Here is a 23893-nt window from a genome sequence, read left to right on the forward strand (position 1 = left end):
GTCAACACTTGATAGCTGCTTTTTACAAAAGCTATAATGTACACCCCACTTGTCTTTAAATCTAAATTTTTACTATTTTACTAGAACTCTCATTGTCTGAAACTAATCAGAAATCTCTCTGAATCTTAGTTCATAACTACTTTATGTGCCCCCACCCTTATTCTTATCTTTATCCAAAATCTTGATTTGGATAAAGGTCCAGTAATTACATGTACTCAACCAAATGAGGTTTAAATCTGCAAAGGAACTGCTCTCTGGTGAATACTAATCAGGCAAAATATCCACTCTTTGATCAGAAGCAACTAAAGACCTCAGACAAGCTCGTTAAAAGCAAATTCTGACTTTGCTTAAATACTTTGACCTCTTAAACTTTAGTCATTATCTATATTTGTCTTATACAAAATAGTTTAAAAAATAGTTGAACTCTTTGGAATTTTTGTTCAAGGTTTTTAGAAAGCTCCATTTCCCTCACTCTACTCCCAATGGACAGAACCTAAACAGAATACTTCAAAGTGTCTGTATACTATTGTACGGTAGGATCATACAGTGATTCAGACAGGTCTGCTTTCCAATCCCATCTCAGTCATCTCATTGTTAATACGTATTTCACAGGGTTGTTGTAAGGAAAAGTGTTTGGTTATAATAAGTACTCAATAAAGACCATTTTCTTTACCACTTACACCTAGCCTTATTCTTCTGTCAAAGTTAAACACTAATATCAATGCAGAGAAAATTCAAAAATAAGATCGCATTTACACCCTTACTGTCAGGTGAACATTTGCTTTAAGTGAAATGATCTCTCTCCATCAAAATTATCAGACTCCACATCAAATGGGAACAATACTTGAATTGCAACACACCCTATGTTACGTAGAAGAAATTCAAGTTCAACTAGATGCTAAATTTAACCAAGATATATGGGTTTGCTTAAATATATAATACTTTAAAAATGATAATATAAAACCCCAATTCATAGATTTACTCATTTTAGTTATTTGTTATAGATATCTGACATTTTGATATGTGTACATGAACTGTGACATATGTATATGTGTGTGTTTTATATATAGGATTATGTTTTCTGGGTTTTCTTTTCTTGCTCCTAAGTCAGGCCAGAAACGTTTTGAGATCAGAGATAGTATCCCTATTACACTAAGACCCCTACAATTAATAGCATGTATGTCTCCCCCGTTAGACTAAACTTTCCTGTTTAACAAGGACCAAAGCTCCTCCAAACAAGCTCAGAGTCTAACCCACAAATGTTGGTGACTGTCAATCTATTGTTGACTAATTATGTGAGCATAGAGCAGAGCCTGGAGATTACTGATAGATGCTGAGAGCAACTGAATATGTATCTCAGAGATCTGTGTCACATAACATTGGGCCCTAGATTTAGGATATCCATGATGAAGTCATTTCTGAGTGAAGTGCTCAAATGCCTAAGGAAACTGCAGATGTTCCCTTTGTATTAACAGAATCACAGCTAAATGGCCAATAAAATGCAGCAAAAGAGAAGCACACTAAGAACATGACTAGTGGGGAAGTTCTTGCAATGTAAACACTGGAATAGAATTCAGAGACCACCTGAGTTCCTGTCCTGACTCTACTTTCTTGTGATTATAGCTAGTTTATTTAATCTGGGCCTCAGATCTTGGATCATTTATAAAATAAGCAGATGAGACTCTAAGCTCCCCCCCAAGTCTAAAAGACTAATGTTCAACATTAAATCAAAATTGATGCTTCTATCTCACAACTCATGCTAAAATTAGAGTCTATATGATACAGGTTGGCATATGATCAATTGCTGTTTTGGTCTTGAATTGTTTCTTATACACTTAGCGTGTATCTCTGATACAGGAATCATGGCTCACACATCTGTATTTTAGGTCAAAACCTAGGCCATTGCTGCTCAAACTAGACATGTTTTTAAAAATATCTGTGTTTTAGATACTAGCCCTTTATCTGATATATCATTTGCAACTATCTTTTCCCATTCTGTCAGTTGCCTATTAGTTTTCTTGATTGTTTCCTTTGCAGTGCAGAAGCTTTTTATCTTGATGAGGTCCCAAGAGTTCAGTTTTGCTTTCATTTCCCTTGCCTTTGGGGATGTGTAGAGTAGGAAATTGTTGCGGTGGAGGTCTAGGAGGTTTTTTCCTACTTTCTCCTCTAAGGTTTTCATGGTTTCCTGTCTCACATTCAGGTCCTTCAGCCATTTTGAGTTAATTTTTGTGTATGGTGTAAGAAAGTGGTCTAGTTTCATTCTTCTGCATGTTGCTGAGTGACTATTGAATGCTGAAAATGAACTGAGGGTTGAAGGGAAAGGGGGAGGGGGAAAAGAGGTGGTGATGATGGAGGAGGGCACTTGTGAGGAAGAGCACTGGTGTTGTATGGAAACCAATTTGACAATAAACTATTTTTAAAAATATCTGTGTTGATTGATTGAACTAGAAAATGAGGAATCTGACTGGTGGATGTGGCCTCACAGCTGAGATGTCAAGATTAGCAAGGTAATACACATTAGCAATGGCACTGCGTTGAGCTTACTAAATAAGAGATGATATAAGTTCAGAGTAAATGCACAGATCAAGATCAATTTTCTATTTCTTTATAAACCTTTCCAGTGATCAGCAAATATAAAAGAACATGATGAGATCTGCTGGGTCTGTTGCAAACCTATTATTTTCCAAGAAGTCTTGTGTTTCTATGACCATAAAAGGAGAGTTAAAAATAAATTCTTAGAAGCCTTTCTCAAGAGCAGACACTGCAATCAGTCCTATGTGGTTTGCTCTGAATGATTCCAGAGATGCTCTTGGTCTCTAACTCTGCTCAATAGCCTCTTTTCTTACAGAGTTTTGTGGTAAATGAGGTTGTCACCTTTGGGAACATAAGTAGGAAGATTTGGATAGTTTGGAGACGAAGGAGCAAGAAATATGTCCTGGGCATTAAAGGAGAGCAAGCCCAGGAAAATGACAAGAAGAAGGCACTCAAAGAGAAAAACTATGCTTATAGCAGTTTTTTCACAATTGTACCAGGGCTAGAACCAAGTAGGAAAGGGTGGGAAGAAGAGAAAATACACATTCTCTCTTTAATACAAAGTAAAATGACAATTTAAATATTGTTTGGACGCTGAGCATATCTTTAAGCCTTTGGCTTCTGCAATGAAATGCAAGCACTTTTCACCGTCTCTACTGCTACAACCCTAGTCCAAGCCAATATCATCCTTCACCTGGATCTTTTATCAGCCTATCTGGTCTTTTTGTTTCCACCTTTGCTTCTTACACCTACCACACAGCAGCTAAAGTCATCCTTTCAAAGGATAAAATACATACCTGACTTAAAACTCTCCAGGAACTTTCCATTGAGAGTGGAATAAAATCCTACATCTTTTTAATGGTCTTTTGTCTGTTTCTGTGACCTTCATCCTATCATTTTCCTTTCCCTTTGAAATCTACTTACACCAACTTTCATTCTGTCCTTTGAACACGCTGAGCTTGTTCTTGTCTCCAGTCATCTTACACTCACCCTTCTGAACAAAATTTGTTTTAATGAATTATGTTTTAATATTTTATTTTTCTTGTTTTTATTTGAGAGAGAGAGAGAGAGAGAGAGAGCAAGCAGGATAGCTGGGCAGAGGGAGAGGGAGAAAGAGAATCTAAAGCAAGCTCCATGTTCAGAGCACAGACCAGCACAGGGCTTGATCCCACGTCCCTGAGATCATGACCTGAGCGAAAATCAAGAATTGGATGTTCAACAGACTGAACCACGTAGGTGTCCCTGAAATTGCTTATAAAAACATGTTTATTTTCCATATTGCTTCATTAAAAGATAAACTCCATGAGTAAATGGTTCTTATTAGTCCTGAGCATCATTTTATCCTTAGTGTTTGGGCCACAGATGAAATATAATAATTGCCTAATAAAGATTTGTCAAAAGAATGATAAGTGGCAAAGGAAATCAGCAAGTCATGAAAATAACTGTAAATGAGTAGCCAAGAAGACTCAGCTGATATTACCTAGCATGGCTATAATGAATAAAATGATCATGGGTTTGTCACTTTCCTTAGAAACACTCAACACCTCAAGCAAAAATATAATTGATGGAGTTATCCAGGGTTTGGATTGACAAAGCAAGAACTTTCCAGATTGTTTAAGGAGCTAAGGAATTCCAGGATGTTAGTGAGCACATCCTTAAGGCAACTGAACCCAGAGCCCAGGTGAATGAATATAAAGGTGAAACACAGTGGGAGGTAAAGGATTGAGAGAACTGTGATTAAATGAGGGTTTGAAGGTGATGATGGGAGGGGGGAGGAGGCAAGATGACAGAGAAAAGGGGAGCTCTGTATGTTTCGCCTTCCCACATCTATCAATGTAAGAAGGACTGAAGCCACAATACTCTGATCCACAAGAGTCTGGGAGGAAAAGAGACAAAGTCCACTAAGAACACAGCCTCATAGGTGTGTGAGTGCAAACTGAGGAAGATAAAAATGGGCCGGGACGGGAGGCTCAGAGGGGAGGGAGCCCCCTCTGTGGAGAGCCATGGAGAGCCACACAGAGCCAGGGAGAGACAGGGGAAGAGAAAGAGAGGCTGAAAACGTTCATAGAGCTGTGTCTAGAGAAGAGGAAAATCTCAGCCCAGGACAGAGAGGGATCCTATCATCTCATCCCATCTATAACTGCAGGGCACAAGGAGAGAAATTCTTTCTAGCTGAGGTGATTTCCCTGGACTCAGCACCCTGATCCCAGGCAGTGCCAGGAGAAACTGCTCTCCTATTCCCCCTACTAGATTCCTGGCTAGGAAGCCACCTGTCAGTAGGAGTACATATCAGACGGTATCATTGGAGTGGTGGCCTAGGATGTGGAAATGAGGTGGTGCTTGGAAAATAGAACTTGGCCTTCCAACAGCACAGAGAGATCAGACTCAAAAGAGTGGGTTGCAATGCTTGGTTCGAGAAGGGACTGGGGCACTGCCATTCTTCTCCCACCAACCACCAAGGTGAGGCCTTGGGGAGCAGCCCTCAGGACCACAGAGGCAAGACATGACTACACCAAACCACACCCATCCAAGCTGGAGGGCTGCCAGCCCCCCCTCCCAACTCCGGAGCCCAGACAAGACCAACATTGATGCATTGCAATTATCAAATCAAGTCTTGCTTATCAGATATATTTTCCCTTATCTCATTCATATCACTCCCCTCTTCTGGACTGGGCAAGCAGGACATTGGATTGCCTAAACAGTCATACTTAGTTCATTCTCTTGATGCTACCTTCCTTTCTCTCTCTCTCTGCAATCAGACTATACAGTTTCCTTGGGTAACATTATCTTCATTTTATTCTCCTTGCCTCCTACCATATTCTCCTCCTTCTCTCTCTGAATTACTCCATTTAGTCTCTCTGCCTGGTCAACGTTCAATTTCACTACCTCCACACCTCTGTCACTTCTCTCTTTGTAGATGCTCTTTCAACAGCACTGCTTCCAACTTACACTTTATTTGTAGCTATTTCTGGTTTTATGCTTTTAGACCGTCCTTTATCTTTTGATGTTTTTATCCCTCCCCCCTTTTTTTCTTTTCTTTTCTTTTTTTTTTCTTTCCCCATTGGTTGGCTTGTTTGTTTGATTTGTCTGTGTGTTTGCATGCTTTTGATCTCTGTGTGTTTGGCTATATGTTTTCCTTTTAAGGGCTACCTCAAGAAACAAGCCAAAGTACACATGGTGGAGAGTTCCAAATATCACTATGAGTAGGGAAATAAATAACCAAAGGCACAAGAGAAACCAAGAGACAACATTTAAAGAACATTTCCTGAACGGACAGGCCCTGGACTGTCAATGAGCCTCCTTTAATGCAGCAAAACTAACAGGTGCAGAGTTCATAAAAAGCTTTTAAAACTTACAAGTGGGGCACCTAGGTGGCTCAGTCAGTTAAGCGTCCGGCTTCGGCTCAGGTCATGATCTCATGGTTCGTGGTGTCAGGCTCGGTGCTGACAGCTAACTCAGAGCCTGGAGCCTGCTTCAGATTCTGTATCTCCCTCTCTCTCTGACCCTCCCTTGCTCACACTGTCTCTCTCTGTCTTTTAAAAATAAATAAATAAATAAAAACATTTTAAAACTGATAATAGAGAGAAAGCTAGCCAAAATGACAAACAAAGATCTCTCCTCCAAAGAAAATGCAGGAAGAAGTCACAGCTACAAAATTGCCCAAAACAGATGAAAGCAACATAACTGACCAAGAATTTAGAACAATTATCATAAAATTAATCTCTGGGCTTGAAAAATGCATGGAAGACATCAGAGAAGCTATTAATAAAAAGACTAGGGACCTTAAAAAATAGCTGTGATGAGTTTAAAAAAATTCTATAAATGAGGTGCATAATAAAATGGAGGCTGACACAGTATAAACTGAAGAGGCAGAGAGCAGAATAGGTGAATTAGAAGACACAATTATAGATAAATAGAGACAATTTGATCCAGGAGCACAAAAGGAGAATTCAAGAACTGAGTGATACAATCAAACAGAAAAATATCCCTATCATAGGAATTCCTGAAGCAGAAGAAAGAGAAAAAGTTCTTTAAGGGGTGCTTGATCAAATTATAGCCAAGAACTGCCCAATCTAAGGAAGGGAATAGACATTGAAATCCAAGAATCACAGAGAACTCCCCTCAGATGTAACTTGAATCGACCTTTGGTACAACATATTATAGTGAAACTGGCAAAATATAAGGATAAGGAGAATTATGAAGGTAGTTGGGATAAAAGGGCCTTAACATACAAAGAGAAACCTATCAGAGTGGTTATAGAGCTCTCTACTGAAACTTGGCAGCTCAGAAAGGAATGGCAGGAAATCTTCAATATGATGAAGAGAAAAAATATGCAGCCAAGAATCCTTTATCCAGGAAGCATGTAATTCAAAATAGAGGGAGAGAGAAAGGTTTTCTCAAATAAGCAAAAATTGAAAGAATTCATCACCACTAAAGCAGCCCTACAAGAAATCCTAAGAGGGCTTCTATGAGGGAAATGTTGCAAGGAATACAAGGTACCAAAGACATTACTACAAGCATGAACCCTACAGAGAACACAGTGACCCTAAACCCATATTTTATGTGAGTTTATGAATATAAATGTGCTTAATGCTCCAATCAAAGGACACAGGGTAGCAGAATGGATAAAAAAACAAAATCTATCTATTCGCTGCCTACAAAAGATTCATTTTAGACCTGAAGATACCGTCAGATTGAATGTAAGGGGACAAAGAAATATCTATCATACAATTGGAAGTCAAAAGAAAATTGGGCTTACCATACTTATATCAGACAAATTGGACTTTAAAGTAAAGGCAGTAACAAAATATGAAGAAGGGCATTATGTAATAATTACAGGGTCTATCCATCAGGAAGAGCTAATAATTATAAACATCTACACACTGAATTCAAATTTGTGTGACCCAAATACATAAAACAATTAATCACAAACAGAAACAATCCTATTGATAAAAAATGTGCTAGTTGCAGGGGACTTTAGTACTCCACTTATAGCAATAAATAGATCAAATAGACAGAAAAAGCACTAAAGAAACAATGGACCTGATTGACATATTGGAACAGATGGGTTTGACAGATATATTTAGAACTCTACATTCTGAGGCTATGGAATTCACATTCTTATCAAGCACACATGGCACATTCTCTAAGATACATCACATACTGGGTCATAAAGCAGCCCTCCATAAATACAAACAAATTGCAATCATACCATGCACACTTTCAGATACATTCCTATGAAACTAGAAATCGATCACAGGAAAAAGTCTGAAATACATGGAGGTTAAAGAAAACCCTACTAAAGAATGATTGGGTCAATCAGTCAATTAGAGAAGAAATTTAAAAAATATATATGGAAACAAATGAAAATGAAAATACAACAATCCAAACTCTCAGGGATGCAGCAAAGGCAGTCCTAAGAGAAAAGTGTATTGCAATCCAGGCCTATTTCAAGAAACTAGAAAAAGCACAAATTCAAAATCTAACAGAAAACCTAAAGGAACTAGGAGGGGAAGAGCAAGAGCACTCCAAACCCAGCAGAAGAAGAGAAATAATAAAGATCAGGGCAGAAATAAACAATATAGAATCCAATCAATAGTTGAACAGATCAATGAAACCAAGACTTGGTATTTAAAAAAAAAAAAAACAAACAAAACTGATAAACCTCTGGCCCGGCTTCTCAGAAAGAAAAGAGAGAGCACCCAAAAAGACAAAATCATGAATGAAAATGGATATATTACAACCAATCCCTCAGAAATACAAGTAATTATCAGAGAGTAGTATTAAAAATTATATGCTAACAAACTGGATAACCTAGAAGAAATGGACAAATATCTAAACACACATGCACAACCAATATTCTAATGGGAAGAGACAGAAAATCTGAACAGACCCATAAGCAGTGAAGAAATCTAATTAGTTATCAAAAATTTCCCAACGAATAAGAGCCCAGGGCCAGATGGCTTGCCTGAGGAATTCTACCAGACATTTAAAGCAGAATTAATACCATTCTTCTCAAGCTATTCCAAAAAATAGAAATAGAAGGAAAACTTCCAAACTCATTCTATGAAGTCAGCATCACCCTGAGTCCCAACCAGACAGAGACCCAAAAACAACAACAACAAAAAGAACTCCAGGCCAATATCCTTGATGAATACAGATGCAAAAATACTCAACAACATACTGGCAAGCCAAATTCAACAGCATATAAAGAGAATTATCCGTCATGATTTACTGGGATTCATTCCTGGGATACAAGGCTGGTTCAATATTCTCAAATCAATAATGTGATACATCACATTAACAAAAGAAAAGAAAAAAACACATGATCCTGTCAATAGATGGAGATAAAGCATTTGACAAAATATAGCACCCTTTCTTAATAAAAAGTCTTGAGAAAGCCGAGATAGAAGGAACTTATTTAACATAACAAAAGACATTTATGAAACCCAGCAGTTAATATCATCCTCAATGGAGGAAAAACTGAGAGCTTTCCACCCTGAGATCAGGGACACAACAATGAAGTCCATTCTCACCACTGTTGTTTAACATAGTGCTGGAAGTCCTTGCATCAGCAATCAGACAACAAAAGGAAATAAAAGGCATCAGAACTGGCAAAGATAAAGTCAAACTTTCATTTTCACAGATGACATGATACTCAACGTAGAAAATCTGACAAACTCCACCAGAAGCCTTCTAGAACTGATCCATGAATTCAGGAAAGTCGCCAGGTACAAAATCAATATACAGAAATCGGTTACATTTTTATACACCAATAATGAAGCAACAGAAAGAGATATCAAGAAATTGATCCCATTCACAATTGCACAAAAGACAGTAAAATACCTAAGAATAACCTTAACCAAAAATGTAAAAGATGTGTACAATGAAAACTATAGAGGATTTATGAAGGAAATTGAAGAAGACACAAAGAAATGGAAAACATAACATGTTCATGGATTGGAAGAATAAAGAGTGTTAAAATGTCATTATTACCCAAAGCAATCTACACATTCAATGCAATCTCAATAAAAATTGCACCAGTATTCTACCCAATGCTAGAACAAACTATCCTAAAATTTGTATGGAACCACAAAAGACCACGAATAGGCAAAGTAATATTGAAAAATTAAACCAAAATGGGAGGCATCACAATCCCAGACGTTGTACTCTACCTCAAAGCTCTTATCATCAAGACAGTATGGTACTGGCACAAAAACAGACATATAGACCAAAGGAATAGAATAGAGAAATCCAGAATTGGACACACAAATGTATGGCCAATTAATGTTTGACAAAGCAGGAAAGAATATCCAATGGAAAGAAGACAGCCTCTTTAGCAGATGGTGCTGGGAGAACTAGACAGCAACATGCAGAAGAATGAAACTAGACCAGTTTCTTGCACCAAACACAAAAATATACTCGAAATGGATGAAGGACCTGAATATGAGACAGGAAACCATCAAAACCCTCAAGGAGAAAGCAGAAAACAGCCTCCTTGACCTCAACCACAGCAATTTCCTACCCAAAACATCCCCAAAGGCAAGGGAATCAAGAGCAAAAATGAACTCTTGGGACCTCATCAAGATAAAAACCTTCTGCACTGCAACGGAAACAATCCAGAAAACAAATAGGCAACCTACGGAATGCGAAAAGATAGTTGCAAATGACATATCAGATAAAGGGCTAGTATCCAAAATCTATAAGAAACTTGCCAAACTCCACACCCGAAAAATGAATAATCCAATGAAGAAATGGGTAGAAGACATGAATAGACACTTCTCCAAAGAAGACATCCAGATGGCCAACAGACACATGAAATGATGCTCAGCGTCACTTATCATCAGGGAAATACAAATCAAGACCACACTGAGATATCACGTCACGCCAGTCAGAGTGGCTAAAATGAACAAAACAGGAGACTATAGATGCTGGTGAGTATGTGGAGAAACAGGCTCCCTCCTACACTATTGGTGGGAATGTAAACAGGTGCAGCCGCTCTGAAAAACGGTGTGGAGGTTTCTCAAAAAATATCAATAATACTCCCATATGACCCAGCATTAGCACTGCTAGGGATTTACCCAAGTGATACAGGACTGCAGATGCATAGGGGCACATGTACCCAATGTTTATAGCAGCACTTTCAACAATAGCCAAATGATGGAATGAGGCTAAATATCCATCAACTGATGAATGGACCAAGAAGATGTGGTTTATATATACAATGGAATACTACATGGCAATGAGAAAGAATGCAAGCTGGCCATTTGTAGCAACATGGATGGAACTTTAGGGTGTATGCTAAGTGAAATAAGTCAGACAGAGAAGGACAGATACCATATGTTTTCACTCATAAGTGTAAGAGGAGAAACTTAACAGAAGACCATGGGGGAGGGAATGGGGGGGAAAATAGAGAGAAGGAGGGAAGCAAATCATGAGATACTCTTGCATACTTAAAACAAATTGGGGCTGAAGGGGGAGGGTGAAAGGGGGAGGGGATGATGGGCATGGAGGAGGGCAATTGTGGGAATGAGCACTGGGTGTTTTATGAAAGCGATCTTGACAATAAACTATTAAGAAAGAAAAGGAGGGGCGCCTGGGTGGCTCAGTCAGTTAAGCAGCGGAATTTGGCTCAGGTCATGATCTCACAGTTGGTGGGTGCAAGCTCTGCATTGGGCTCTGTGTGGACAGCTCAGAGCCTGGAGCCTGCCTTGGATTCTGTGTCTCCCTCTCTCTCTGTGCCTCCCCCACTCATGTTTTGTTTCTCTCTGTCTCAATAATAAATAAACAAAAAAAAACCCCAATTTTTAAAAAAAGAAAGTGATGATGGGAATAAAAAGAGGACATTCCATGGGTAATAAGGGATAAAGAGTCACAGAAGCACAAGAGATTGTAGTCAAAGAGGAGGATCAGAATTCAGGTTCATGAATCAGTGATGATGGAATGTATAACTGAAATGAATGGATTATGAAGTTGGGATAGTTAGTTCAGAGCCACAATGAAAAGATCCCTCAATTACTCAGAACTTTCTTACATAGCTATAAAATCGCACCCTTGACAACACTGAGAAACTAATGGACCATTCAACTTTATGATGGACCTTCTATTCCTTCAAGTAAAGTCTAGCTCATCATACAAGGCTTATCCTGATGAGTCTCTGAGAGCACCTGATCACTGACTTTTTGAGGACCTGGGCCAAAATTAAGGATAAGGGGAGTTTTCTCTAGCTTTCTTTCACTTGTATTTTCCCCACCCTATCCCGAGTTTTAAATACTGTCCTTTCTATACTCAAGAAAGATCCAACCTCTATCAGAGGGCCCTAATGGACCTGATAGCGAATCTAATTCACAATAAAATGAGAATGGCTGAGAATGATTTAAAGCCTTACCAATCCTCAGTTACATGAAAATTTTAACAATGTCCTTCCTGTTTTAACTCAAATCCAGGGTTAGTAAAGAAGGTAGAAATTTAGGACCACTGTCAGTGACACTTTTGCTAGACTTAAGGACATATTCAGCAGACAATATCCTCAGGTTCCTCTGCTATGCTATTGAATATTCATGTGGACATAGGATATCATAGCAGCACTGTCATCTATTTAGATTACACTCTCTCTGACTACACAGTATCAGAAAGAGCAGCAAAATTTCTGAGCAAAGAAAACGACTCTAATCCTCACACATTTATTTGACTATTGACACTCTCTCCAAGGAGAAAGTGTCCCTCCATGAGCATAACGCCCGTAGGGACAGATTTCCCAGATTTTTAGGTGCATTAGTACTAACATGAATGATGGTTGCTAGGATACTATATATTGGGAAAGAAAATATCACATAATGGTAGGTGCAGAGAAGCAGACACTGTCCTGCTTTGCAGACTACGTACTGGGCTGTTACTTATTAGCATCATGATTAGGATCACTGTCAACAGCTCCTCTCTATTTTCCCTCTGGAAACTAGGATGTTGTTGCATTTCAATTGGTAAAGGATGTTTATAATTCATATTTTTGAGGAGTAATTGAATTTGTGAAAGTTGAGCCTCATAATTGCTACTGAGGAACCTATTAATAAGTGAGAAGGGTGGGGTGTGCATATGTGTTTTTCCCTATTAAATGGTAACTTCAATTTGGGAATGAAATCACCCTCCATTGATTTCCAGTGTATTCTGCCATCATTCAGACAGCACTTTCAAAGGGTTCTGTAAATGAGATTTGTAGCTGAGGTAATTGCTGCTGCAAAAGCATGCAATAGAAGGCAAGCTTTATAACTGCGACTTTCTTGATGTTATAACTTAACTACCTCCTTTCCAAACAAAGCTGAGGGGGATAGAAAATAAATTTCTGTTTGATTTTAAACTTGCCTCTTATCTCCTAGAAGGAGGAAACACTCCTGATAATATTTTGATTCCTGTCTCACTTTATGTTGTTCATTACCTAACTGGAAAACAAAAACCTTTTTGGCAAATTTCTTGGTATTAATGATCACAGCCTGAGTATTCTTACATTTGGGGATCTTCCCTTAAAACTAACAAACAATGTTTTTGCAATAATTTTTCCATGGTCTTGCCCAAGAGAGATAAGTAGCTCCTTCCCAGAGGAAACTTGTTACTTCTAAGTGCAGTGTTTTAGTGAGAGTTGTGGGTGAAACTAAAATTCATTTTTACAGACTGGTTGCCTACATATGAGTGCCTGTGTGATATTCATTGACAGTGAATGCCCTCTACCTGGGTCAGTGCTTGAAAAGCAGTCTCCTCATCAACCACCAATCTCTGTGTCTGAAAGGCTGTGGAGGGCTCATTAGGAGAACATCATGTTCCTAGGACAGGCCCTTCTCCACCACTAGTGTTCTAACTAGAACAATGAGGTAGACTGGTACCATGCTGGGTCTTTATCATATCTCATTATGCATTAACTAGTTTCTATTATAAGTAATTAATACCTTTCTTGCTCCATCTGTATTTTCTAACTCTTACCACAGTTTGGGATTTGGGGAGAGGGGAATATGTTATTTCTTTAGTTTCCCACAGTCCCTATAGACTTTTGCACCTAGCAAGTATTTACTTAGTGTTTAAAAAAGTTATTTTTAAATTTTTTTACTGTTTTATTTATTTTTTGATACAGAGAGAGACAGAGCATGAAAGGGGGAGGGACAGAGAGAGAAGGAGTCACAGAACCAGAAGCAGGCTCCAGGCTCTGAGCTAGCTGTCAGCACAGAGTCTGATGCGGGGCTCGAACCCACAAATGTGAGATCTGACCTGAGCTGAAGTCGGAGGCTTAACCGACTGAGCCACCCAGGCACCCCTAAAAAAGTTTTGATGCCATAGTAAAATTTTAAAATCAGGTAAAATATTTTATGTGCCTTTACTGTATTCTGAAGATGGTTGAGAGTTGAAATCTCCTGTAATCTAAAAATAAATTTTAGCCAGCTTTGAAATCTTTGAATTCTTTTTATAATGAGAAAGGAGAAGAAAGGTTTTTTTTAATTTTTAAATTTTATGGAGAAAAGATTCTTATAATGGTGATGATAAAAGACTGCCACAGATAGTTTATCATCTTCCAAGACTCAGATTTCCTTCCCACCTAGACCCTGTGCTGCTTGCTGTACCTTGAAGTCTTACTATGCCCCCTAATATTGTCGGAATTAGCTGGGTTAGATTTCCTATGAAATACAGTCCTTTAGTAGTACTTAATAGGGAACTTCTTCTAGAGGAATTGTGCAGCCACAGTGGAGAGCAATAAGAAAGGGAACGAAAATGTCAGCCTCAAATTTATCTGTCATAGTAAGCTATCTACCATGAAACTTGCCTGAGGGAGGAGGAAAAACTGGGGTCTCTTTTTTTTATTGTTTTTTCCCAATTATTGGTACAAGCTGTTAAGAATGACTAAACATTTCTAATCCCTAAAAGTCACAGGAGATGACCATTGATTGCCAAGAATTTAGTAATGATTCAACTCACCTTGACACAATAGTGGGACAGCAGCCGCCTAACTGAAGGATTTGCTTTCTTGCAAGTGACCAAGGAGATGCCTTTACTATCTTCTATTTTATCAAACATTTAATTCTTCTTTCTGTCTACTGTCTCCCACCATTGACCTAATTTTCTTGTCAAACTTCAAGTGAAGGAGAGAGTAAAATTAACAGATAACTAACTAGATGCAGGGCCAGACTGAGGCAGGAATTCAAGAGTTTCCAGAAGAAATTGATGTAAGAAGTCAAGGGAAGAACTTAACCTTGAGTCAGAAAGCTCTTAACCTCTGGACTTGGGCAGCATTTTTGTTTTGGACATGTAAATAGTGTCTGGATGTGAGCATGGACAATGTGGAGAACCAAATTTGTAAAACAAGGGAGTCATGTGACTCCAAATCAATCATGATCCTGAGATAGAAGTGAGACAAGATTTCAGAAAAGTGTAGTTGTTCCCAAACAGGACAAAAATAAATGGTTTTGTTTGCAGTAGTTTTAAAAGTATGGTCCATGTACTCCTGGTGATTCTTGAGATCTTTTCTTGGAATCTGCAAGGTCAAAACTATTTTCACAGTTATACTAAGATATTCCTTTAATTTTTCCCAGCATTGACATTTTCACTGATGTTGTAAAAGCAATGGTGATAAAATTACTGACCCCTTAACATTAATCATGGCAATGGCACCAAATTGTTATTAGTAGTGTGCTAACTATGAGATGTCTATAATATTATTGATAAGTACTGCTCATATAAGCTCATCAATATGCTTTCTTTTTCAAAAAAATATCTCTTGAAAAATTATTCTTTATTAAAAATTTTTATGTCCATGAGCAAGTGTTTCTTTGTCGAGCATGTTTAAATGTTTTATTTATTTTTGATACAGACAGAGACAGAGCATGAGAGGGGGAGGGGCAGAGAGAGAAGGAGACACCAAACCAGAAGCAGGCTCCACTCTCTGAGCTAGCTTTCAGCACAGAGCCCAACGCGGGGCTTGAACCCACGAACGTGAGATCTGACCTGAGCCGAAGTCGGAGGCTTAGATGAGCCACCCAGGTGCCCCATGTTGAGCATGTTTAAATTCCATGTATCTTTCATGCCATGAGAAGAATCTCAGATATAGTCTTCTCTATATGGACACCTACTATACATTAAAGTATAGTTAACAGTCATAGCTATGATAACAATGATCTATTCATAATTAAACCATTCAGTGCATATGTGCTATGGACAATGACCAAAGAAAGGCCAATATTTATACTAGGGAATAGCTGTGTTCAAATTTCTTCTATGGAGGCAGAAGAGCTTAATAGTTCCAGAACAGCCTCTGCTGCCAGCCAGCCTGGGTTTGAGTTCTATCTTGGACACCTCCTACGAGAGTGACCATGGGTAATGTACTTAACCATTTTTGGCTTCATTTTCTCCATTTTCTTAAAGGGCTATGAGCAATAAATGGGTTAATATATGTACAATGCTTAGAACATGCTTGGCACACAGTATGTGCTATGTCAGTGCTAATTATTAATATGATTGCTAAATTATTTGAAATTGAGATCATGTGTGAGTATCACACACAACACTGTTAGAGACATTTGATATGAGTTTACAGAGGCCAACTGCTCATCTTGTACTTTAACAGGTATCAGTAAAATCCTCATTATCTTTGTTTCAGACTAAGAAAATGTAAATTTATGTTGATCTGTCACATTTCTATTGAGATTTCCACAGTTTGAAACTGAATCTTTATTATTCCCTGGGGTGGGATTGGGCAAATTCAATACCCAGTTGCATATAAGATTTTCCTTTCGTTTTATGCCACTTTTATCAACACACTGGTATATTTTTTTCTGTCACTAGATATAAGTTTCCAAGGTTTTTTTTCTCAATTTCAGCTTCTATAATATACTATTTTCTAAATCTGGTTTCATAATATGAAACCTTTATGACCAAACACCTTTATTTATTGAATTAATACAAAATAAGTTCATAAAATTACTTGTGATGCACTCTGAAAAGAATAGTCAAGGAGGATCTCTCGGGTGTTGTCAATGTTCTATATATATATATATATGGAGAGAGAGAGAGCGAGCATGAGCCAGGGAGGGTCAGAGAGAGAGGGACACACAGAATCTGAAGACAGGCTCCAGGCTCTGACCTTGCTGTCAGCACAGAGCCTAATGCGAGACTCGAACCTATGAACCGCAAGATCATGACCTGAGCCTAAGTCGGGTGCTCAACTTACTGAGCCACCCAGGAATCCTGAAACTTTACATTTGAATGATACTAACTTTTTGGGAGGTGGCTTTATTTCTTCAATTTTCTTTCTTCCTTATTCTTCATTCACATGCCTTAGTGTCCTTGACTTATGTTTTTAGAAAGAAGTTTTGGCAGACTTCATCTATGAATCTTGTTCTTTCATAATTTAATTTTTACATATCATATTGTATGTCTTGTACCCACACAATATGTAACTTCTATTTATAGTCAATATTCCAAGTCATCTATTTTTATTAACATCTGAGTAGTAACCATGTTACATGAACAAGAAACTGTATAGACTAGACCTCATAAGTGGAGTTTAGTGATGACTTTAAAATTTTAAAAAGATGACATCAGCAGGAATAGCAAAATAAGTACCTTTGAAAATCTTCTCCCTTCCAAAAGCAATGAGAACATTGACATTTTAAGAATCATTTTTTTCAGAACTCTAGAAATTAAGCAAATGGCTGCCATAATCTAAAGAGAATTTACTTAAGAAAAATGATTGAATATTGATAAGAGCAGTAAGCTTTTTGATGTTTTAACGTAGTCTATTCTATCCGTCTTTCCCCAGCTCCCACAGTTAGCCTTAAATACCAGCAATATATAATCACAATAAAAATCAGTAGCTGGACAGCCACTGGAGGGAGACAAGGATGGGGTAGGATTTCCATCAAAGACCTGTTCCCAGAGAACTATCATTATTTGACTTGTCTGGTGATTTTCTAAAGTATCTCATTTGTAAGCCTTGTCTTTAATTGACCTAAGAGATCACTCAGTTTGAAAAGTCTTTTCCTGAGGGGAATTTGTTTGAAACTATTACTAGCCATTGTATAACACTAGGCTGCCTAATGCAGTGGATAATAGCTGGACAAATTATAGCCAACCAAAAAGCTTAAAAGGAAAAATGAGGGAACTACATATCCATAGAAGGCTTTGAAAAGCTCCTCTATGTTCCCATAAATCTATAAGAACACATTCATGCATAAGGCTATGTGCATATCAAAGCTGTATACATGCTCAAGAAATACCGAACAAGTCCATAAGTCATCGTTTCTAGATGACCCTGAGGTTCTGCATAAGCAGAATGTTAACATTAAGTTATAAACTTCCTGGCTAAATGTTGAAGAAGGGCCTCAACAGACATAAAGAACCACTTAGCAAAGGCTGGGAGTATCAATAGTTCCAGAAATTTAAGTAAATCTCTGTCCAATCATTAGCTAATCAGTAAAAGAACTGAGCAGAGACTTCAGAACTCACATATAACAGACTTTACAGAATTAATTCAGAAAAGTAACTAAATCAGCAAACAATAATTAGGAATTTCCCCCCTTGAGGGGGGAGAACATAATTTCCAGAGTTTTCATATTATCCAAAATGCACAGTATTGAGCAACCACACATATGTGACATGCAAAGAAACAAATTATGTCATGTACACAGGCCAAAGTGAACAGAAACTCTAGACATTGGATTTAGTAGACAAAATTTTAAATTGGACATTATTAATGTATATAAAGAACTGAAGGGTATTATGCTTAAGAAGTAAAAAAAGGTATGAGAACAGACTTTAACCACATAGAAGATATCAATTAGGGGATTAAAAAGTATTTATAAAATATATGCAAATTCTGGAGCTGAAAAGTTAATAAAGTAAAATAAAAAATTAACTAGAAATGCTTAGTAACCAATTTAAGCAGGCAGATAAAAGAATAAGAGAACTTGAAGATAGATCCATTGAGATTATGCAATTTAAGAAATAGGAAAAAATGAGGAAAAATATAGTCTCAAAGACCTGTGGAACAGCATCAAGCATACCAACATATACATGATTGGAATCGCAGAAGGAGAGAGATGAAAGAAAAATGCAAAAGGAATATTATAAATAAGTAGTGACTGAAAACTTGCCAAATTTTATATAAAGCATTAATCAACACATTCAATAAGCTCAACAAATTTCGAATAGTGTAAATGCAAAGAGACGCCCTATCTGAACAAATCATAATCAAAGTGTTGAAAACCAAAGACACTGAGAGATACTTACGCTACAAGACGAAACACTCCTCATGTACAAGGGAACCTCAGTAAGATTAATAAATGATTTCTCATCAAACACCATGAAGTCCTGATACCTGAAAAGAGAGGACCCTGGGCAGTAACTCAACTCTACATGAAGAAATAAAAAGCATTGATAAAAGTAACTACATAGGTAAATATAAATGATGGTATAAAAATATTTTGTTTATAACAATTTCCTCCTTTCTGATTTGAAAGACAAATTCATAAAGCAATACTTATAAATCTAGATTGAGAAGTATACACGGCATAAAGATGGAATTTTATAATAGCACAAAGGAGGGTACAGAGAATGGGGATATATAAGAGCAAAGGCTTATTATGCACAATTGAAATTAAGTTGTATTAATCCAAACTAGATTGCTGTATGGAATGTTATTTTTAATACACAGAGCTGTTGGGGGTTGTTGGGAATAGAATAGACTGTCCTTATCAGACTCCTGTTCTCTGCTCTGTCATTGTCCATAAACTATCTTTATCGGACTCCTGCTCTCTGAGCCCTGGGAACCTGGGACTTGATGAAGTCCCAGGAGGATGTGCAGGACAGAGCCTTCCTGGTCATCAGCCAAGTGCATCAAGAAACCACGGCACTGGAGATATACCCACGTGCAGTTGCAAGCTGTTCCTGCTCTGTCCTTTTCCTATCTGTATCTATTGTTCTGGCTAAATATTTACTGCTGACTAAAACATTTACTGTGTTCTCCATGCTTGTAAGGAGGGGAGTTTGAGAGAATAAATGAGGAGCCCAGTTAGACTGGGTGGCAGATGCTGCATCAAGCTTCTTGTGTGTCTGTGTCTTTATTGTGTCTGTGTCTTTCTTAATTGTCATTCCTTGACTCTTTCTTAGTTTTCATTCCTTGGCCTGAGGATTGCAGAAAGCAACACAGAACAATAAATAAGAAAATAACTTTTGAAGCAGCTGGGTAGCTCAGTCAGTTGAGTGTTCAACTTTGCCTTAGGTCATGATCTCACAGTTTGTGAGTTCAAGCCCTGCGTCAGGCTCCATGCTGGCAGCTCAGAGCCTGGAGCCTGCTTCTGATTCTGTGTGTCCCTCTCTCTATGCCCCTCCCCGTTCATGATCTGTCTCTGTCTCCTAAAAATAAGTAAATGTTAAAAAAATGTTTTTAAAGAAAATAACTTTTTAAAAACCCAGTAAAAGAAATGACAAAAATTAAACTGGTACATTACAAAATATCTATTTAACAAAGAATCAATCAGTAATAGAGAATTATTGAAAATAAATATATCAAATAAAAAAATGAATAGTAAAATGGCAGACATACAACCCTTTGTATGAGTAAGTACATTGAATATAAATGGATTAAACATTCTAATCAAAATAGGATTGGCATAACCACTTTAAAAACTCTAATTATATGCTGTCTACATTATACTGACTGAGATTCAAAACATAAATAGTATAAAAGCAAAAAAATGGAAAAGATATATTATGCAAAATATAACCAAAAGAGAGCTGAAGTGGCTATACTTATACAAAACATAATAGATTTTGAGACAAAAATTGTTACTAGAGATAAAAAAAAGATATCTTCTAATGATAGATGAGTCAATCCATCAAGAAATAAAAACTATGAAAACATAAATGCACATGAAACAAGATCTCTAAAATACATGAGGCAATAACTGACCTAATTGAAGGGAGAAATGGATTATTCAACAATACTAGTTGGAGACTTTCAAAAATGGATAGAACTATGCAGATGGTCAACAAGGAAATAAAAGATTTGAACAACACTATAAAACAAGTAGACCAAACAGACACCTATAGAACACTTCACCCAAGAACAAATGATGACACATTCTTCTCAAGTGTACCTGGAACATGTTCCAGAAGAGATGATGTGGTAACAGCTATAAAAGATGTCTCAATATATATAAAGTGGTTGAAATTGTATAAAACATCTTCTCCAATCACAATGGAATAAAATTGCAAGCCAATAACAAAAGAAAACTCCATAAACTCACAAAATATGTGAAATTAGGACAACACAATCCTAAATAGCCAATGGACAAAAATAAATCACACAAGGAAAAAAAAACAAAGCTAAAAGTTGGTTCTTTGAAAGGACAACAAAATCAACAAACCTTGCTTGACTAGACTGACTTTGAGAAAAAAAAAGGTGATGCTCTAATTACTAAAATCTTAAATGAAAGAAGGGACATTAGTAAACATGTCACAGGAACAAAAAGAATTGATTACAACGGAATACTATGGGGGCACCTGGGTGACTCAGATGAACATCAGAATCTTGATTTAGACTTAGGTCATGATCCCAGGGTCATGGGATAGAGCCCGGAGACAGGCTCCTCAGTGAGTATGGAACCTGCTTAAGATTCTTTCTCTCTCTTCCTCTGCCCATCTCCTCCACTTGTGCTCACTCTCTCCCAAGTAAATAAATATAAAGGAATACTATGAACAATTGTATGTCAACAAATCAGATTACCCAGATGAAATATACAAATTTCTAAAAAGAAAAAAAATCTGCTTAAACTAACTCAAGAAAAAAGTTCCAAATAAAACTTAAAAATGTAAACAACAGGGGCACCTGGGTGGCTCAGTCAGGTAAGTGTCCGGCTTCAGCACAGGGCATGATCTCACGGTTCATGGGTTCTATCCCCGCATCAGGCTCTGTGATGACAGCTATCTCAGACCCCAGAGCCTGTTTCAGATTCTGTATCTCCTTCTTTCTCTGATCTTCCCCTGCTGGCACTGTCTCTATCTGTCTCTCAAAAAAAAAACATAAAAAGTAAACAACAGAAATAGGCAGAAGATATGAATAGACAATTTTCCAAAGAAGACATCCAGACAGACAACAGACATATGAAAAGATGCCCGACATCACTCATCATCATGGAAATACAAGTCAAAACCACACTGAGATACCACCTCACACTGGTCAGAGTGGCTAAAATGAACAACTCAGGAAACTACCGATGCTGATGAGAATGTGGAGAAACAGGAACCCTCTTGCACTGTTGGTGGGAATGCAAACTGGTACAGCCACTCTGGAAAACAGTGTGGAGGTTCCTCAAAAGTTAAAAATAGAACTACCCTACAATCCAGCAATAACAGCACTACCAGAAAGTTATCCAAAGGATACAGGAGTGTTGATGCATAGGGGCACATATACCCCTATGTTTTTTTTTTAACACTTATTGTCAAATTGGTTTCCATATAACACCCAGTGCTCTTCCCCACAAGTGCCCTCCTTCATTACCACCACCTCTTTTCCCCCTCCCTCTTCAACCTTCGGTTCGTTTTCAGTATTCAATAGTCTCTCAGGTTTTGCATCCCTCTCTCTCCCCAACTCTCTTTCCCCTTTTCCCTCCCCATGGTCCTCCATTAGGTTTCTCCTGTTCTCCTGTTAGACCTATGAGTGAAAACATACCCCTATGTTTATAGCAGCACTTTCACCAATAGCCAAATTATAGAAAGAGCCTAAATGTCCATCAACTGATGAATGGATCAAGAAGATGTGGTTTCTATATACAGTACAATACTACATGGCAATGATAAAGAATAAAATCTTGCCATTTGCAACAACGTAGATAGACTGGAAGGTATCAGGCTGAGTATAATAAGTCAGTCAGAGAAGAACAGATATCATATGTTTTCACTCATATATGGATCTTGAGAAACTTAACAGAACACCATGGGGGAAGGGAAGGGAAAAAATAGTTACAAACAGAGAGGGAGGGAGGCAAACCACAAGAGACTCTTAAATACTCAGAACAAACTGAGGGTGGATGGGAGGTATGGGGGAGAAGGGAAATGGATCCCGTGTATTGAAAAGGGCACTTGTTTGGATGAGCACTGGGTGCTGTACTTCAGTGATGAACCATGGGAATCTACCCCAAAAACAGAGGACACTTTACACACTCTATGTTAGCCTAGTTGATAATAAATTATATTTTTTAAAAAAAGTAAACAAGTAGAATGAGTGATAGTTTTTAAAGACTACTCACAAAGGATAGACCAGTACCACCTTATTCCTCCTGGCTAAGAGGGGATCAGCCAAGAGTGCCCCAGTTAGTTTGGTCCCTCTACTGCACGACACATTTCTGGCCCCAGTGGCAGATTTTCATGCACAAACGCACACACACCTGTCATTCACCTAGTGCCAGCATCCTGGGCTCTCCCATGTAGGCCCAACACTCATATCCCTGTTATTCTACCCTTGACATTTCATGGACATCTATGAACACTAGCAGTGGAGAGCTCCCAAACCCACTGGTGAAACAGCTGAGTGAAGCATTTGAGAACAAAGCCCCCAAATCAAATCATCCCCCAGAGCCTGTTTTGCCCATAGAGGCAAATTCATCTTCTGAATTGGACTTGCTTCTGGGAACCTAGTTTTCCCTTGAGGACCAGATGTCACTCTAGAGCCAGACTGGGCTTCCCTCCAAGCAAATGTTCCCCAAGGAAGAACCAGGACAGCCCTCAGAAACTCTCATCGTCATCCAGGGCTCAAACAAGCCCTTGAAAGCTCCTGAGACTCCCTGATCTTCAGGTCTTAAGGACAATAGATGGAAGACAAATGGAAAGACACTAGGGAGATCTACACTTACCATCCTAGAGGATGACAATTTCCCTGGAACTCTGACACCACAACAGGGTAAATGGCCTCCTCACCCCACTGCACCCCAAATGAAAATACTAGGGCACTAAAGAAATGAGTCATTCTGAGAGCTAGATGACTTCTGGAAACTGAAGGTCAAGTTGTCGGAGGAGGGCCAGGACCAGGACAAGAAAAATGAGCACTTTAAAAACTTGGTAGAGAGCTAGGCTATGTGTGGCACCAGCACTGGGTTCACCAGGGGCCTAGTGATGTTGTATCCTCTCAACCCCTTCTTTCTCTGGGAGACTGGAAAGGGTCTTTGTCTTTCAATTCCCCTAAACTACCAATTCAGCAACTGAGCACATTCTTAGGCTTTCTTTGTGTCTCATGTGTTTCTTGTATATTAAAGAAAGTTATTGTTTTTATAAATGATTAATAAAAATTATCACCAATCCTTTATAAACTTTTCCTTAAAAATAGAAAGCA

General features: G+C 38.1%; 1 pseudogene; it reads left to right on the top strand.

The window, feature by feature from the left end:
* Positions 1 to 23028: 23028 nt before the first annotated feature.
* Positions 23029 to 23634, top strand: LOC115283265 (annotated as a pseudogene).
* Positions 23635 to 23893: the final 259 nt, after the last annotated feature.

The sequence above is a fragment of the Suricata suricatta genome, chromosome X (genome assembly GCF_006229205.1).
Source record: "Suricata suricatta isolate VVHF042 chromosome X, meerkat_22Aug2017_6uvM2_HiC, whole genome shotgun sequence".
NCBI classification, from domain to species: Eukaryota; Metazoa; Chordata; class Mammalia; order Carnivora; family Herpestidae; genus Suricata; species Suricata suricatta.